General features: G+C 34.1%; 1 protein-coding gene across 1 annotated transcript in view; it reads right to left on the bottom strand.

Annotated features, from left to right (window-relative positions):
• Nucleotides 1–20,286, bottom strand: part of CDH12 (cadherin 12) — a 294,089-nt gene extending 273,803 nt beyond the window's left edge. The window contains exon 1 of the mRNA XM_031589241.2: nt 20,173–20,286. The gene's annotated coding sequence lies outside the window, so the exon portion shown is untranslated. The remainder of the gene's footprint in view (nt 1–20,172) is intronic.
• Between the last annotated feature and the right edge of the window lie 414 nt (nt 20,287–20,700).

The following is a 20,700-nucleotide window of genomic DNA, read 5'->3' as shown; positions in this document are numbered from 1 at the left end:
CAGATCAAACTTTCAACGTCACAGAAATAAATGTATATTTTCCTAGAAAGACCATTCATCTAGTTTGTTGCCAAGGTTAGACAAAAAGCATATAGAATGACTAAGGGAGAAAAAAAATACACAGTGAAACCCCACAACCAAGGGTGATGCATAAATGTCAAAATAAATAACACTCCTAGATGAGTTCTGCAGAATACTGCTGAACTCAAACTGTAGAATTTCATTATATTAATTATGATTTAGGGGAAGTTCATAAATACTAAGTTGTTACTTATGGATGGCCACACATAGTTCCTTAGGACTGAGGGCTGGAATTCGTACACTGACACCTTTCTTCATTTTCAGTAACAGCTGAAGTAAATGCAGTTTTGTACAGTGTCAATGGCTTTTCCAGACTTTTTTCAAGTCTGAAAAATCACTTCAGTTACAAACAGGTTAAATATTATACATTGCTTTCAAGAAGAAGTTTACCTTTGTGGGATTTTTAACTCCATCATGACAAGAAAATGTTTGAGCTTTCTTTAGAAATAGAAATTTAGAAGGTCTAAAGATATATTTATTTTACGTGTAACAGTAACAGAAAATCTATCATAGCATATTATATTTCAATCATACTTATTTTATAGATAGGTCAGTGAAAAGTATGATTTCCTAACAGAGATAGCATCAGGTTATCTAAAAGCATGGCTGACAGCAGATCAGTAGCAACCTAACCTAATCATCTATTGTCAAAACATCACTGAAACAGAAATTGACTAAATTGTATAGGGTTATAGTCTCAAATCATATTTATTTAATAGTGAAAATGAAGAACACAGATAATAATACAATAAATTACCAGGATTATGATTGAAACACCAAGAATAATATATGGGGTAAATAATATATTACAAACATTTTAGGTATTTTATGATCTCCTTCAATGGTAATTGCAAAAAGTAAATAAGAGCTCGGTATCATCTACACCTCTGCAGATAAGAAATACTAAATTATCAAACTACTCATACTAAATATCATCTTTGAGGCAAAGTCTTGAAATATACAAAGAAAACTGAAAGAATGAGTTTTGTTACAATCAGACTATGTTACGACAGCACAAACAGGAGTCTACTTAAGGACTATTCATTCCACTGCATTTCAAGTACCAAGATTAGCTGGCTAAGTTAACCAGCTCATCCCCTAATGAAGTGAGAGATGTAAAAGCCTTCAATATTTATTGAAAAGAAATACACTTCTTTAGAGAGTAATTCAGAGTGCCTTCCTTTCTCTGTCCACTGGTTTTATGAGCCTACTAAGCTTCCTAAAATAGATCTTTAGATCGGTGTACTATATGTACACATTGTAGTATTGATCTGTGTAAGGATCTCAACTCCTCATACAGCTAAAATATTGAATTAGTGGTGGAAATGACTTATAATTGTAAGTCATTTGGAATGTTAAGCTAACAGAAACAGGATTGCCTCCATTTTAAGATAAGACTCCAAGTAAATGAGCTCTCTGTTATACGAAGGGTGAACAGGTCATTGCCAGTACCTTACTAGCTAAGATCCTTTGTGAATATGTTGTCTTCTTTTGGGCAAGGAGAAGGAATTCTATGATTCTATGACTCTATGATTCTATGAAGCAGTAATAACAACATTTTGCATATAAAAGTGTATTGCTATTTTAGTTCCTATTTTTTCCTTGCATATTTTCCAGCACTGAACACTAACAATTTAGTTTGAAAGTTTAAAGTTACTGCAAAATTTACATAACCTGCAAACTACTTAAAATTTGAATTCAGTTGGCTTCATAAATTCCATATCTCTACACTATAAAAGAAATAAAGTACAGTTGTTGTAAATAATGTGATATTTGACCCTGTCATTTCGTATGTTTTTGTGATGCCTTCAGCACTTTTGCAGCTTGCACATCCTCATGTGTTCATTAAGATACTTAGTATGGTCAACTAAAGCTTCCTATATTTACCAATCATACTCACTTTACTGTGCTGATAGACCTCCAACGGTCTGCTCCTCTTTCTCTTGCTAGTTAGAACAATCTTTTTTTTTTTTTTTTTTTTTAATCTTTTGGAAGGTGAATAGATTCTAATCAACAAGTACTTGTGTTTTTATGACATGCAAATAGAGTGAATGCTATGCTGATAAATCTACTGAGTCTTACTTTGCTGCAGGTGTTTATAAGTGGCTTCATAAAATCTGTTTTAAGAAAAGATTGTTTAGTGTATGTGTAAACTCATTGTGTGCTCTAAGTTAAGAAATGTAACATCACAAATGACATTTTGGTCTTTTTAACTAGGAACTGAATTTGTTTTTAAGATTTGAAGAGTTTCATCATATTAGGCTTTTACAGATTTGCTGGAAGCATATTCATCTCCTAAATGCACTGCTTTTGTAATCTCTGCCACCATGTTAGATCTCTGCTTCACAAATTAGCAGCATAACAATTAGCCCCTAAAGAAAGGTCTTTTGCTTAATTATTACCATACTTCTTTTTTTAATGCTATCTTTATTTTATTTTTCTGCTGTTTCACACAACTATGAAAAACATTTAAGCCACTGAGTCTTTCTGAGATCTACTCAGAATACACCACTGGATTGAGAAGTATATTATTCCCACATTTAAAGCCAAGCTAATGTATCTAATTTTTAAAATGTAGAGAAAAGATTTCCATAATCATACTTCAATATTGGGCTTTGTATTTAAAAAAATAAAATTAAATTACAGTCATTAAAGTCAGGTTAAAACCAAATTCATGGAAATCCCTGTGGTTTCTTTTGAAGCCATCCATTAGCTTTCCCTCTCTTAGACATTCCTACTCACTTGAAAGGTTAGTCACTTACCTGAGTTTGGGTACAAAAAATGCTCATCCAATGAATGGGCTCATTTAGAAACTGGAACAAAATACAACGTCAAGATTACTGCAAGAGTACTGAAACTAATATGATGTGTGAGCTATTTCCTATATTAAAAAAGTTCATGTGCATGCTATGAATTAAAATCAAATGTAATAAATAAGCATAAAAAATGTTTCCTTAAATGTACTAAATATCTTTTACGTGCTTAAAAAACTCATTTCTTTCTTGAACTGAAAATGTAAACACAAAACCACTGTTGATACAGCTGGATGTACAGGAGTGAAATGGACGAAGGTCAAAGGTTGTTCAAATGTTTGGAGAATGCTCTCACCCTGACTGAGCCTTATCAGACTTCTGAAAAAAAAAAAAAAAAAAAGGACTCATCTCTCTTTTTCATGACTGGAACAGTGCTTCTTCCATCAAAATGCTTTGAAACACAGATAACGGGAAACAACATGAAAGTTATTTTTGTTGAATAAAAATAACAAATTCTAAGCAGGAACATTATGAACTTTGTTCACCTTTTTTTTTTTAACCCATCTGTTGACTTAGAAAACAGGACCAAGATTGTCTTCTACCATATTTAAACGAGTGAGTACTTTACTGTCTGTATTAGAAAAACTTCCTTAAAAAGAACATTTGTTTGTTGTCTGATTTTGCCATAATTTTGTCAGCTATGCATTTATCTCATATTCTGAAAAATAAATTTGATCTGACAAAGGAAAATCTAACACATCAAAGTAGCTCCAGCAATTTAAAACTAATATACGAATATCTACTAAATACATTCTAGGTTCAACTTCTTCCTGTTCCATGCAGTCAGCAAAAGTCTTTCGAAAGCATGGACAACTAGTATTTTAATGGCAATTTTACTTCCAAAAACTCAGCTTCATTTGAATTTATTGACCCAGGTCTTTAACCACTCTAAAACATCCTAAACTCCATCAAAATTAATTGAGTTATGGCAGTCTCTGAACAAAATGAAAGCCATTTGGTATTCTACCTATAAAACGATTGTGATCGAGTCACTTCTCTGTCATAGGGGCAGACTGTACTGTAGAAATCCATGGTCCACCTCCATCTTCTGTACTGTGGGTGGTTCTGGTCCTCCTTTTCTACATCTCAAAATGGAAACTGCTTGGAGATAAAAGAGACGGAATGCCTTCCCTGCCCTGAATGCCTGGGAGAGTAGAAACCCTGCATCATGGTGAAGCTGAATTGTGGTAAAAATTTTTAAGTGAAAAGGAATGATTTGTATACGAATTGATTAAGCACTCTCTTTCAAAACAAGTAGTAGGGATAATAAATTATGCTAGGAGTCAGGCTCAATATAGCTCTTGTTTTTGTGTTTGTTTTTTATTTGGGGAATTTCTTGCCAGAAAATAATTGATTACTAAAGTTTTACAGCATATCTAAAGCATACATGAGAATTTAATGGAAAAGGAATCCACAGGTGGTTGCTAAACACCTAAACAAAACTCAAGAATACCCCTTGAGTTCAAAATACGCTAGAAAGACGTAACATAAGAATGTCCTTTAGGCTTCCTGAATTCCTATACTCTTTCCTAGGCATTAGATTATTGTCCAGAAAGACAGATTGGATGGGGCCCAGGGCAGCCTGGTGTAGCATTAAATGGGGTGGTTGGTGGCCCTGCATGTGGCAGGGGGGTTGGAGATTCATGATCCTTGAGGTCCCTTCCAACCCTGGCCATTCTATGATTCTGTGATTCTGTGATATGACTAAAAATAGCCATCCTTAATGCTTTAATGAAAGCATTCATGAACCTAAGATAGTGATTCACTATTTTTAATCTATTCCAAATATCACATGGGAAGAAAAAAAAAAAGAAAAAAGAAAGTTTAGTTTTTCTATATTGCATTAATTGTTTTTAATATTCTTATATGGTCATTTCAAATCTTCTCAGGAAGCATTACACTACCTCATTTTCATGTAAGACTTCAAATTGAACAGATTAAATCTACAACACGCTTATTCTATTGTTTTAATTTTCCTTTTGAATTCATAAATAATCTTCTAGGAAAAATACCCAGTGAAGCATTTCTTCCCCACTATTCTTCCCAACATTCTTCCTAGATGAGTGTACAGCCACAGATTTGTGCTAAGCATCAATAACACAAGTCTGCAATTGTTTCATTCTTTATAAGTTAGATGTGGAATGGAATGAAGTTCAGATGCAGATCAGTGCTGCATCTCTTTCTATTCGTTCTGTCTGGTTCTGGACAGAATTAAAAAAAAATTCCAGTGGTCTCCTTTTCCATTTATCCTTTTAATTGTAATGCTTTCAAGCCTGTTGCTAAGAGACAATCAAAAGAAAAAAAAGAAAGAAAGAAAAAAAAAAAAACTACATATAGAAACTAAGAAAAAGTCCTTACTTTGGGAAAAAAGCTTCCAGAGTGCCTAGCAATCTTTCCAGCTGGCATGAGATATAATGCATAGTAACCCAGCTCTGTCCTTTACACCAGAGAGAGATTAGTTGCTCCACATAGACTATAAACTACAACTGGCAGCCTTATACAACAAGAACAGGCAGCCGCAATCCATTGAACCTGATTCTGTGCCAAATGCCTCTAACCATCTTTATGGCCAAGGGATCAAACTATAATTCTTCAGGTAAATACATTTCACTAAATGACTCCTTTCATTTCAAGCAAATAAGAAGGAGAGCAAATGAAAACACAAGAGACAGAAGCAGGAACATAGTAGTAGCAGAACCATAGCGGCCCACATTCAATGTAATTAGCAGTTGTTCTGGAAAATGCTAAGAAAGTCAGACCAAGCACTTTGCATTTAAAATTAACACCCATGGCTACATCGTGGCAGGGGTCCAGAAGAAGAAAATGAAGAGTCAGAAAAGTTGAAAACGTAAGCTGTGAGAATGCTGCTTTCTATCCATACAGTCAGTAGCAGTCTTAGGGGAGCTGCCCAAAAATCTTAGTTCTGTTTGGCTTCCCAGGGACCAGTGAATACCTCTCAAACAGCAGGACAAATGGTTATCTGCTGTTAGCTTTCTTTTTGTGGATATTGCTCCATACTTAGACATGCATAGGCACATATACAGAATGAACAGCATCAATCATGTATAATTCACTGACCGAACGTTACCAGTCAAATGCCATCTAGAAATCACATAGACAGACAGATTTTCCTAAAAGGAAGAAAAATGATGAACCAGCACTTGAAAAATGTTTAGCTTGTCTCCCTCTCCTTATCCATTCCTGTAAAAATACTTTTGCAAATCTGTTTGAGTGCTTCTGGCCTTTGGTTTCAGAAGGTGAAGAGTGGGATCTGCCTAATTGGTCACAGTGAACCACAGTGCTCCTTTCCTTTACGAGGGCAGAACAAGGCTGAGTGCAGCTGCATCCTGGGCCAGGAGGTGCACTGGGAGGAATCGAGGCTACTCCCTCGAGCAAGCAGTAAGGGTGCCCAGGAGCCAGAGACATCTTGGCCTCCAAAATGAGAGCCAGTCTCTTCCTAGGGATTAATAAAATATGCTGGCACTGCTCCTGACTCAAAAGACTGGAAGACAAAAGAAAGCTGTAAAAACCTAATAGGCAAGAGAAATTTCTGTTTGCAGAATCTCCTAGTTTTCTGTCTTGTTCTGAGCTCCCTGTTTTAAAACATTCATGCTTCTGTTCTCTGTGGTAATAAAGCCATCAACAGAGATTCAGAATGCAATCAGTGCTTAGGGGATGGTAATTTCCAGACTGACTGCAGTCCCATCACACAATAGGTAAATGATATTTCCAAGGACAGTCCACAATTTCCTCCTCTCAAACTAAATATGGAAGCCTAGAAATCCTATGAGCAATGGTACTCTTGTGTGACGCAGGACTGAGACAGGCACTGCAATGGCAGCCTTATAATGACGGTATTTTTGTGGAAGATAGTGCTTAGTTGGATTCACTTCATTTTATGAAAAAAAAGTATGGGTTTAAGTAGTATTTGTATGTTATTGCTTGTGAGTTCTTTATTTGAAACTGAATCTGCCTCCTTCCTACTCTCTTCCCGAAAAGAAGGATAAATATTAAGTATATGTTTGTTTGTTTTTTAGGGTGAAACCATCCATTAAACACTCATGCACAAATACACACACATATGAATGCGTCCACAGGCAATCCATGCACATCTAGTTACCTGGTGATCACTTTCTACCTTCTAGAAAACAATTTTCCATCTCTCTGTGCATTTTATCAGTTAGTTCTGTACGAAACTGAAAGGATAACAAAAATTAGAGCCAAGAGAAAACTTCTGGAAATATGAGAGACTCCTTATCTTCCTGAAGGCAACTTAGAAAAACATCACTTTCCTGCTGTGTTTTTCATTGCATACTTTCCTTGCTTGCCTTCACAGAATTCGAACTTTGAACATTACTGATTACGTAAAGGATCTAAAAAGTTAGTAAAACTAGGTAGTTTAGAACGTGGAACAATTATGTGTTTTTTTTTTTTTTTTTCCCTTAAACAGCAAAAGTGCAAATTTTCACCTCAAATCATTTTCCAAAATCAGCACAATATGAATCTATACTTTCTAAAATTTTCCATATAAATTTATGCCTGCTAGAACTCCCTTAATAAGAGAACTGAAGTTTATATGATCTTTTTGACATCTTTTTTACTCTGAACAAGAAACTTTACAGAGGCATGCTTATAACGTTATTTATTTTTCCAACTATTGGCATAAATATTAGGGAATAAGGAGGTGTAAGATAGTATGAGGAGAGATGGCTGAAGGATTTTTCACTTATAGCCACTGCTTCATTTTATTATCATGCTACATTAACTATTATGAGTTGTACATTTTCTCTAATAATAATGTCCAAAGAACTATCTAAGTTAGTTAAGATTCTATGGTGCTAATTTAATATATGTAAAATTCATTCATTGTGAATGTTTGAAGAGGAATTATTCACCTTCTACGCATGGAAAACTTTAATTCCTACAAGCAACATTAAGAAAAAGAGTTTCATCCAGCTCAACACATGCATATGCCATATTTGACTATATAGCTTCCCATGCCAAAGATCTCTGGAATTTTTTTAGCATTACTGGAACTGAGGATTGGAAAGCTGACTCTGTAATCATTACATTGAACAATTACAAACAAATTTAAATAGAAAACTCATATATTAAGGTCACAAAATAAGAATAACTAAGAGTCAGTTTGTAAAGAGATTGATTAATATTAATCTAAAATACATAAACTGAGAAAAAAAAAGAAAAAGAAAAAGAAAAAGAAAAAGAAAAAGAAAAAGAAAAAGAAAAAGAAAAAGAAAAAGAAAAAGAAAAAGAAAAAGAAAAAGAAAAAGAAAAAGAAAAAGAAAAAGAAAAAGAAAAAGAAAAAGAAAAAGAAAAAGAAAAAGAAAAAGAAAAAGAAAAAGAAAAAGAAAAAGAAAAAGAAAAAGAAAAAGAAAAAGAAAAAGAAAAAAGCCAAGTATAGAGAACTCAAGTAACCATTCACAAAGTAACTTATTATATATATAATGAGGAAGAACCCTCATGGAACTAGTCTCTTTAAAAGTTCAAATATTAAATCTGTTCTGGCATTCCTAAACTGCAGTTGGATAAATATGTAAGAAAATAATAAACTGTACCTAGCTGAGAAAAGATCAGAAGTAAACTTTCCACCAAACTGCAAACTATGAAGCTCTGAGCTCAACATAACCTAATCTGCTGAGAATTGCCTTGCCCTTCAATACAAAGTTGATGTGAAGAAATACAAGTTACCTTTCAGTGCCTGTTTTAATCTAAAGGTAAATACTGTTTAATTAGACTCAATCATGAACTGCCATTCTCTCCTCAACTGTGAATTTATCTCTTGTAATAAAGTACGGAATATCAGATATTTACTTATGATCAGCGAAGTTTGCCCTATATATGTCCTAAGTTTACAGAGTTGAGAATTTAAGATGAAAAGTGTTTTCAAAGATGAGCTAACTAATTCATTGTGAAATAACAAATGCCAAGGTACTATTTGTGTATGCTTTTTTTTTTCTTTAAAATATAGCTTTTAACTAAACACTGAAAAAACATTCTACTTGTGAAAATCATGCCTGCTTTGCAGTATTTCGTGACACACAGAATTGTTCCAAAAAAGCTGTTTGTGTTTCTATGACACATATACTACTCAAGACACTATGTTTAGTAAAATGGCCTGCTTACATTTACTTCAGCAAACAAGGTGTACGTTTAGTTAAAGATGTATTTAAGTCATAGGCTAAATTACCAAAGACATTAAGATTCAGCTAACTCATGATCTTACTGTGGAGTTTTTAAACTGAAGTTTCAGAAAAAGAAAGTTAAACTTCAAATTAATCTACGACAGTTAGCAGATGCCCATTCTTCCAAGAGAGTCAGTAATAAATGTCATTTAAGTGTCATTTAAGAGCTACCAACTCACTTACCAACTAAGCAAAAATAGGTATGTTCTTAAAATCAGTGAAGACAAACTGAAATAGTCAAATCATACACGGGCAAAGGGCTGTGCAAGTTGGGCCTAAAAGCCGTATCAGTGAGAACATGATCTACAACTTATATTTTCCAAGGAAAATGAAATAACATGCAGGTTGCCTAGAGCAGTTGATACAAACTGCCTTTGTTCTTGTCTTTTCATCTAGTTACTCATGATTTACAGAGCTCGAGAGGAGAACAGAATCACGATGCCTATAAATAAATGCCATATTTCAGTGCTATCAAGGCTGGGACGTAGCTGGAAGGATTTTATACAGCAAGACCCCAAACATTAACTTTTTCATGTCACTATTCCAAGTTTCCTGCATACTTTTATGAAGGTCTAAATTCCTGATTATACTACTAGTCATTATGAAGGGATATTCTCTGTGTTCTCAAGCAACCAAATCTACCAGCATGGGAAACTCTATTATATAATGAATTAATATTTCATAAATTAAATTTTGTAAGATATACTTGGATTAACAGAGCAACAAAAGTAAAATTTGATTTATAATTAAAAACTTATCAATCATTTCCAGAGTATGAGTGCCACATTACATATTTGTTATTCTACTCTCTCCAGAAGTTGTAATGCAACTTGTCAGGTTGTATAAGTCTTTGGTTCTGTGCAGCCAACAACATCTGTGGCAATGCAGTGAGCATTTAGAATGAATTGGCAATGGTAAAATGATTTATTACAAGCCTGTTATGCCTACTACATTAGAAAACTACAGATATATAGAGAAGAATTAAATTTCAAAATGATAGAGACTTTAAATTCTAAATAACTGCATTTTGCCAAATTGTTCATGGTCAGCTCAGAGAGAGGTAGGGCAAAAATAGAAGACATTTGAGAAAGAGATAAGAACCATTTTATAACAGGGTCTGTATAATTACTTATCCATTAGGTCAGAATCAAACTGACAGAACGTACCAAGAAGTCATTAAGTGTCTTTCCACAGACAGCTGAAGTGCAAAGTTGAAGAGATTTAGAAATTGGAATCATTTTTTCTCTTATAACTATAATTTAAACAGTACTAATACATTAGGTTGATACATTTATAGACTCCTCATTTCATATGGTTACACTGTTGAACTTCAGGTGATACTGAGGTCTCTGTGAATAGATTATTCATATTACAGAGGAGAACTACTGTTCTGTCAATATTGCTTTAGGAGATAGTCCTTAATAGAGAGAGTATGGTTTGTTCAAGTAAGCATAAGTTTTAGTAAATTTGAGGATAAGCAAAATCTTCTCAGAAGTTGAAATGTTAGCCATTTGTTAAAATGACTTTTGGATCAAAGTCCAAGTTCTCAACATATTTTCCATATAGTTTTACGTAAATAAATGTACTCAACTTTATCAAGAAATATTAGATTACACCGTTAGATCAAGCATTCTGCCTAAATAGAGAACACTCTTGTAAGCTGCTCTTCATTGCATAGTTTTTCTGGTAGAAGGATATTGACACATAGGTTAATTAAAACTCTGATCTTTTAAAAAACAGATAAAAGAAGAATTTTCTTTGGCAATAACATAAATATTTTGCAAAACTTACTCCTGAACCTCTTAATCAAATGGACTGCTAATAGACCAAGTGAGAAAAGCCACGGAGACTGAAGTTCTAAGCTTTTTTGTCCTGTTTATTTCTTGTTTTGACCTCATTGTGAGTAAGAAAGAAATCAAATGTACTCTGTGTTCTGAAATATTTACATCAGCATTTCTTTAATACAGAATTCTGCTGATTAGTCATCTGAAAACTTGAGAAATGCCTATCAAGCAGTGTTACTCAGCAGTTGCTACCTAGCTCATTGCACATGATGTCTCTTAGCAACTACTCTCTTGCTCATCTATAATCACTTTGCTATCCGTAGAATAATTAGAAAGCCATGGGCTGTAGCAGCAGCAAAGGACCACAGGCCTTTAGTAGTTTGATATAAAGTTACGAAACCCATATGCTCTTTTATATAAAGGCATTAAAGTCTGCTGAAGCAAGTTACTTTCTGGTATTGCAGATGGGCAAAAAGAAAAATATACACTGATTTTCAAAGTCTGCATTGCTACATAAGCAATGAAGATGTGTGGCTGAAGTGCAGAAGGACAGAAGAAAAAAATAAGAAAACTGTTTGTTACATGTTTTTATATTCTTCCACAATGCCTTTATCAATGTGTTCCTCATCATATAAACCACTTACGGCACTTTAAATGTGCTCCTGTTTTTAGACTAGGACAACAGTGCTATTTATCCACTACATTACAGTACAGCATGACCAAGATTTAATATATCTTTCTTGAATAATAATAATATGTAATTTCACTGTCTTGGTGCTTTTCAGAATAATAGGCTTATCATCTAATTCTAGTAATAGATATTTATCTGTGTGTTCCTCCTTTTCTCAAAGCATTCAAAAGCCTTATAGTCTGCAGGGAATTCATACTTACAGTATCTTTGAAAAGCAAGAAATAAAATTCTCCTTTTACAATTAGGATACAGAACAACTATGTTCCTGGTAAATTGGAGAGCTAAACCGACACAATTTTAACCTCAGACTAAGCCTTATTTCTGGTTATATAAGCATTAAAATAGCTAAAAATTGGATAGGTGCTTTCACCTGAACCCACTACAGTAACCAAATAATATTTTATGAAAGCAAATACCGTAGAGTATAAAAAATATTATTAAAATATTATAAAAAATCTAAAACAAAAGACAGGCTTCTGATTAAGCAAATAACTATACCCTATTATTTCTGATGGAGTTAATTCATATACGATGGCAAAAGACAAAATAAGAAAATGACAAAGGAGGTTTTAAATGAAGATAAATTCCTCTACTTGGGAGCAGGAATAAGAAACAAAAGCATGACTGAGCTACACGGAATTTTAGTTTGGCCATCAACAGCAATTCAATATGGCTGGGACTAATGCTTTCATTAAATTTATCATGGTTAAAAGATGGGAAATTTCAGATTCAAATGGAAAAGGGTATAAAAGGATATCAGCCAGAAAAAAAGAAATGGAAATCCTTAAATAAAGGACAGTGCTCTTCAGTGAAGAAACATTCAATAGCAAAGTGTTGTAAGAGATTGATCATTTCCAAACTTAGAAATAAATAAATGCACTGAGGGGGAAAAACAAAAACAAAAACAAAACAAAACACAAAAATGGAAACAATGTATTGTTTCTGTATCAATGGAAACAAATTAAAATTAATTTCCATCTGGTGGAAAGGAGTATATCTTTCTAAAATTTACATATGAACAGTTAGATTTTATGTTAAGAAGTAGGGAGCTTTTTGTATTTCCAAAGGATTTTAGCTAAGAGTAAACTTAAAAAAAAAAAAAACAACAAACAAACAAACAAACAACCCTTCGAGAGCTTTGTTTACTGACTGTGAAGTTATAAACAATACAGTTTGTTACGAACATGTGTAAGTTTTTTTTTTATATATATTGAAAATATTGGGTTTTTTTGTTTGTTTGTTTGTTTGTTTTGTTTTGTTTTCCAAGTGTGGAAGCTGAGTATAGACTGAAACTGGCTTTATATCATTCTTGTAATTACAAGTAAAAGATTCTGCAAATCACATCAATCGCTCAAACCACTGTTAAGTTATTCCACCCTGAAAAATAGTTTTTTAAAAGTGTAAGTTTTTTTATTCCCTTTTAAATGAGGCAGATTTAATACTGTTTAAATATTTGAAAGAAATGCATCAATTTCTATTTTTCCTGCAGAAGTGCCTTTAAAACAAGCTAAAAATAAAGTTGTCTTTTTTTTTTTTTTTTAATGGTCTTTCATCTTCTGGTATCACCATCTTTAAGTAGTTCTAATATGTCACAGAAACCTGTTTTAAATATTATGCATTTTAAGCTCCAGATATTTTAGAGGGACATTTTTACATGGCACATCTTAGATTTTCCTTTAATTAGGAATTGAAATTTTTAAAAAGTCAACTTGTAGAAATTTTATATGGCATTTCCCCCTCTAATTCACAAAATAAGTAAAAATAAAAGGAGTCAGAAAGTACTTCAGCTGATACTGCAAAACTTGAGTGTGACTTGTTTTTATTGCAGCTACCTCAGATATCCAGTCAAAAGGCAGTAAAATAAAATTTCATAAACAATTTTTCGCTATTGAAACACTGAATAAACATGAAGAAACATACTTTGGACTAGTGGATCATGTTCTTATCTATTTTTCTTGAATCCATCTGGAGAAACAACACTTCAAGATCCTACTGGGACTATTTTAATTTTATTATTATTATTATTATTACTATCATCTGCATTTTTGATGCGCTAACCTAGGAGTGCAACAGTATCACAAAGAAAAATGCATAAGGAAAAAAAATGCATAAGTTGGAAATTAATATTTAGAAACTAGGTATATTTCTTAAACTAAAAACATGAATAAGATGATGCTCAAAATGATTGCATTTAAAGTCTCTCTGTCATGCACAGTATCCACTAACCCTTGAGGGAATGAGGATATTGTAAGTAAAAAGTTGCTTGACAAAGAATTTACTATCAGGAAAATGCTTTGTACATGAAGGATGTCTTACACCCAGTCATATTTCCATGTCATTACACAAGCATTTTAGATTGAAGCGGAGATGCTGGTGTGATGCTTTACAAAATCTGACGTTAATAAGTGCCATATCAACAGTGCATGACAGGATTAGATGCATTTCTGCCCAACTGAAACAAAAGTTGTAGTTATTTGGGCCTGACAGATATTTTTTTTCTTTTTAATTAAAATACAAGTTTCATACAGAGAGAACTAACAAGAATATTTTGTCCATTTCTAGGCATACACATGCCACCATCTGCACATTTTAAGCATTTTCAAAGGAAAAGGGAGAGAGAATAATTCTCTCTGGAGAACATACCCTTGATTTGCTGCTAAAAATTTCAAACCAAGATATAAAATTCTGTGGGATGTTCTCCTTGGTGGACAAAAGAGCTCTTCTTAATTGTATATTTTTTACAATACACTTGATAGAATACCTCTCAACTGTCATAAGACTGTTGCAAGTTGCACACCAGGGTGCTGAATATCTCCAGTTGTTTGCAAATGTGTTGATTAGATTCCAGCGGTTGCCTGAGAAATCCTGAATAATACACTTTTACACCTGGTGCATTAAAGAAAGATCTCATTATATGACATTATTGCAATTTGTGAAAGAATGCCAAGAACATATTAACTACAGTGCCAATAATAAATATAATGCATAATGCAGTGAGTAGTTTGCATTTCAACTGCTTTGCAAAATTCTTGTAAGACTAACATTAAACGATCTGGCTGAGCTTTTGAAAAAAAATGTTTTGCTTATTTTTTCTTTTACTTTCTCTATAATTTTGCAATTCCAATTAATTTCTGAATTTTATATGACATACAGATTTCTTAAAAAGTAATTTTTGGAGTGCCATTATAGACTTTAACTACAACTAATCTTGAGATTCTTAAAAAAATATTACAGGATATTACTTGAAGAAAATAAAACAGCCATTACTGTTGTACATTTTCAAATAGCAGCGTATGATAGAAAGTGGAAACAAATTTACTACTGAAGCTTGATCACCCATGAATAGCTTTAAAACATTTCAAAGTTACCCATTTTAATATGAAAAACAATAAAACTGCAAAAAAAAGAATGCATTCTTTCAAAAAATGTACCTTCTTTTACATTCACACAAGTCTGAAATTGACAAATGTTGAAATATTTGGGTTTGCCTCAGATAAAGAAAAGGTACACTAAAGCAGCACAATCAAAGGATGTATGCTTTAATCACGTTAGACAGTGATTTTCATTGAAGAGACTAGCGTTAGATCTCAGAAGTCTTTTTGAATCATGACAATTTTGTAGACTAAATTGAAAGCAAAAATAAAATTCAATATGCAGATATCTCAATGGTTGGAATAGCACAATAGTTATCAAATAACGACATAAATAATGACATAAATAGAAAAACAAAACAAAACAAAACAAAAAAAAAACTACCATTGGTAAAGATAAGATCCTAAATGCTTTGCCAGTATGCAAATTTCTGGATCTTTTCACTTTTTGAAGATATCTTAATAAAACTCAGTTTGGAGTAGAAGAGCAGACTAGAGAACTCCAAGAAGTATTTTGTATGAAAAATAAGAGTACTAACTATTCTCAAACAGAAATCCAAATGTGTTTCATTTTTCCTAGTTACGTCTAGCAAGTTTTTTGTTTCTGTTTTTTCTAAGATTGAGTCAAACAGTAGGTAAGATGCCAGAACATGAACAAGGGTCAACAGCCATGTAAATCATTAAAGTGGTACATCCTTTTATGTTCCCAACACTGACTAGAGTGTAATCCAGTAGTTAGAACTGTCATATTCAATATACAAATCCACATTCTACCAGTGAAATGAAGTCACTGTGACATTTTTACTCAGGTGTAAGAGCTGTTTGAATATAGCATAAAATTCTGTATTCAGCTACCTTATCAGTGGATTTTTATTTTAGTGATCTGTAACAAAGGAATGATGTGGTTCATTTTGCAAATTTATCTTAGTCTGGTTTTTATTTTTTTTATTTTTTTAATTGATTTCAGTTACGTGAGCTGCCAAGCATGTATATTGAAGCTTGTGTGCTTAAAATTATCCTCTTTAAGAATGTATTGGAGGGAAAAATACTGCACTACAAGACTGATTCACATTGCAGAAAATCAACTTTAGTTTAGATGTTGTGCGAAACTGAAAGAGAGCTAGTTTGGTCATATAACACTGATATTTATTAGATGATGAATGCTAACAAATTTTTGCTCAATGAGAAGTGTCAATTATTTGAAAGAGATCACCCCAGCTGTAAGATTTTTAAATGGCTGCCTTTTGTATTTCAGTGAAAGATAATTATCCATAGCATAATGCAGTCTTCTAAACAACATTTACCAGCAAGCAAACAATAGCTATGTAGACAGTAGTGCATTTTGTAATAACACTACTACATATACAAGAGAAAGAAGTTACATAATCATTTGTCTTTCCAGAGCATGACTTTAAATTTGAAGTATTTATCAGATTCAGCCTGCCAACTTCAATATGCTGGTTTACTATTAGAGAAGCATAAAAGAACACTTATGTCTCAGTGCAAAGTAATCTTTCCTTTGCACCTCATTCTCATCTGGTACTGATCAAGGTAACTGAAGCAATCTTCTTGTTGGCAGCAGATAAAATGGCTACAAGCTTTTTTCTTTCCAGTACACCCATTGTGGTGGTGTAACCAGACTGTAGCTCAGCACCACACAACTATTTGCTCACTACCCCTCAAAAGGATGAAGAGATACCAGTAAACAAAATAGAACTCCTTCATTGAGATAAAACTATTTTATAAGACAGAAGAGAAAAACAGAAACAAAAGTGTGCTGATAGCAATGTATATTGCTATAGCACAATTACTCACCAATTGCTGACAGATGCATGGCAATAAATTCAACTGCCTGGTGACCAATGCCCCACAGCACCATAGGGTTTCATCCACCTTGCCCCCCAGCTGATGTCCCACAATCCTGAGGCAGAAGACACTCCCAGACAACTGCCCACAGCACGGTGTCATGCAGCATGCAATGATTCCCAGCCTCATTTAGTGCTATCATAGAATCACAAGATTGGAAAGGTCGTACAAGATCATCTAGATCAACCATCCACCCATTACCATTACTTACACGAGCTACTAAACCATATCTCATAGCTCCTTATCAAGACACCTCTTGAACACTGCCAGAGATGGCAACTCCACCAGGCCATTCCAGTGCCTGACCGCTCTCTGGGAGAAAAAGTTTTTCCTTATATCTACTCTAAATCTCCTCTGGCACAACTTGTGGCCATTTCCTTGGGTCCTGTTTGTTGCCTGAGAGAAGAAGCCAAACCCCTCCTCAGCACATCCTCCCTTCAGGAAGTTGTAGAGCGCAGTGAGGTCTCCCCTGAGCCGCCTCTTCTCCAGACTAAACAATCCCAGCTCCCGCAGCTGCTTCTCATAAGACCCCTCCAGACCCCTCACCAGTTTTGTTGCCCTTCTTTGGACACGTTCCAGGGCCTCAATGTCTTTCTTGTAGCAAAGGGCCCAAAACTGAATGCAATACGTGAAGTGTGGCCTCACCGGTGCTCAGTACAAGGGTCCTGGCCCCACTTTGTCCCCTGCCCTACACTATCATGGTAGCATCTTTGCCCCAGGAAGACCAACAGTCAAACACCAACTACTGTGTTATTAACAGTTTTTTTGTCTGAGACCCGGACATCAATAAAAAGGTAAGCATCAGCTTCTGAACTTTTCCTTCTTTTTCTCTATCACATCAATATTATATTTGCAGAGATGTGGTTGATAACAACATTATTTGTATTGTTTTACAAGTTATATACTTCAAAAACTTCTATTTCTGTCTTTCTCATTTTTTTAAATAATCCAATCTTCTTTCCATAATTTATTCTAAAACTTTTATATTCCTCTGTTTTTCTTTCAGAAGAAAAATCACCATTTTCCTTTGTCATTGCTGTTGCTGTTGCAGTGACAGGTACTTCATGAAGAGTCACTCACATTCATTCCCTAATTTCTGTATTTCTATTTTACAGATACAACACAATATATCTTTCAAATCTCCTTCTTCAGAAGTCTAAAATTTCTAGCATGCCTTGTTTCCTTGTTTTGAAGTATGAACCATTCCATATTAGGGCTAGAAGAGTCATGTCAGTACTGAGCTCTTCTGTATCAGAATACTTGACAAGATACAATAGGTTGTATGAACCAAAATGAATTTCTCCTTTCTAATGTGCTTTCATTCCTGTTCTTCACAATTTATTCTACTCCCCATGATTCACATTAATCTATCAGCTTGAATTTGAACTGTCTGTTGTCTGTGTATCTTCACTTCATGTGCACAGCTATTTCTTTTTTCAGCTTGCGTTTTTACCCTTCAATGGTTTATCACACAGATAAATACATATAATGCATTCATACGGTTACCCAGTGCAGTGGTGCTAACCTCTCCTGCTTCCTAAGGGTAGGATATTCAGTGGGTTCAAAAGTGATGCATTTCCTTACTATCATTCCGTGAGTATGATGAGCAGAGAAAGGACAAGCTGCCTAATGGAATTGAGAGCAGCATCATTTATTGAGGAAAACATGAACACCTGCATGGGATTAGATAAATTTAGCGATTCCCTATTTTATTTTCTTATATAAAAGTTCCTTGTCAGAGTCATAACCAGTTTCTCCCCAAATTGCGCTATATTCTTCCCACAAGATAATCCTTTTAGAAGGTATATAGTTTCAGACCTAGAACTCTACAACTCTTTCTTCAACGTAAGCAAGACAGCAAATGCTTAGTAAAGAATAGAAAATAGATAAAAAATGTACTGTAGCATTCCCTTTCAACATTCAACAACCAGCAGCACAGAGATTATCAGGTTTAGAACCCTCATCCAAAGCACTGCATTGAAAGGCATCACAGGATCCACTCTATAAATTTAATTTTTCTTTTTTCTTTCTTTTTTTTCTTTTCTAAACCCGCTTTTTTTTGTTTGTTTGTTTTTTGTTTTGGTTTTGGTTTTATCATTTGCCTGGTAATTTCACTAGGGCTCTTACTTTTTTTGTGTAATGACAAGTATCAATCAGTTTACTGACCTTCTCTATTCAGCTTAAATAGCATATAAAGTAGAAAAGCTAGCTTTTAGTCTGAGTTGGAGACAGTACATATTTGAAAAGGCTGAAGTATGAATGATCTGTGCTCATATAAAGCACACTCACAAATACTTTCTTTAAAAACATTACTAGTCAATGAAGATATTTACATATATTGCCAACTATTTGACAAAAGTCATCATGCTTGCTGGATGTAATGATACAATCAGAGGCCTTCTCGAATTCTTAACTAATTATTGCATTCATAAATGAAACTCTAAACTAAAATCTTTATAAGCTGAGTACCATTTCTGAAATAAACACATTATGGTTACACAAGCTAATTTATTTGCATCACAATCTTCTGAAGAGTTTTGCAAGTTATCTATTTTAAGCTCAGCCTTATTTTTATATATTTTATATATCTTAATATATTTTATTTTTATATATTCTTATTGTTTCCTTTATCTGCTGAGTGAAGGAAATTATTGGCACGATATTACAAAAATATTCTAAATGTGGATTTTCAAAATTCAAGTAAGGAAAGAGTTAACAGCTTATTTATGATAAAAAGTGCCAAGAGGATGGGGGGGGGGGGAAGAAAAAAAAAAAAACAAAAAACCATGAAGGTAAAAAAATGTAATTCTCAATAAGAAAACAAACCTGCACAGTGATAAAAGGCCAAAGCAGCAGTGAGGAAAATGGAGAAGGGATATAACTAAACCAGAATCACATTTTAGATAAAATCTGCCTAACTGCACTGAGAGTGCAGCAGCACATAGGAAGAAACTGATCACACTTAAAGGAATATTACTGCTTCCTATAAAACCACTTCTTTTTCCTCCTCACAAAATTTCCTCCACCTCCAATCAAAAGCCTCTTAAAGTTTGGCTTATAAAGTCAACACAGGACTTGTTTCTTCATCACTACAAGGATGTTTATCAGACTCCCGAGTCCAAATTCCTCATGCAATCAGGTTTCCAGTCACTCAGCAACCGATCTGTCATCTTTACTCTACTTATAAAAAGTTTTATAACCTTTCCATCTTTAACTAAGGTCTGCTATCTGCTTCTGTGCTGGGAAATAAACAAGACGAAGGAAACCCCTACACATCCCTCCTGCTTAAAACACTTAGAACTTGTATAGCAAGTACTTTATGCCCAGTACAGCTGCTGGCAGAGAAATTGGCTCCAATCTTACCTCCCACGTCTCCTGCAGCTCAACCGCTTCCGTTGGGTAGTTGTTTATTTCTCTTTTCTTTTCACATCCCTGACCTTTTTTCTAATGTGTTGAGCAGAGTTTGGAGTCAGAGTGATGAATGAGATGCGATGATGAGAATCATAGTGAGGATGCAGCATGCAGGGCTCTTTCCCGGGCAACATAGTAGCAAACAGAGGAGGGGGGAAGTGAAAATCTGACAGGTTTAGCTTGCTGACAGCCCATGTTTATAGGCTCTGTAAAGAATACAGATGAGACAGAGGAAAGGCAGAGACGACAATGACATAATAAATCTTAGCTACAGTATTTTCAGCCCCTAAAAAGTGAAGAAATAAAATCAAGTTTGGGATGTTGTTAATGGCGAGGCTGTCACAGAACAGACCTCTTCACTATCTGCTTCTCTGGATTAGATTAATAGATACACTAGGCTTCTCTGTAAAATACTTATTCCATCTGCACAGAAAATTGCAGCCACATGCCCCCTTGACCGCAAAATAATTTAGGTAATGA

This window comes from Phasianus colchicus, chromosome 3 (genome assembly GCF_987193195.1).
Source record: "Phasianus colchicus chromosome 3, bPhaCol1.hap1.1, whole genome shotgun sequence".
In the NCBI taxonomy this organism is placed as follows: Eukaryota; Metazoa; Chordata; class Aves; order Galliformes; family Phasianidae; genus Phasianus; species Phasianus colchicus.
This window is presented reverse-complemented; position numbering and strand designations above follow the sequence as displayed.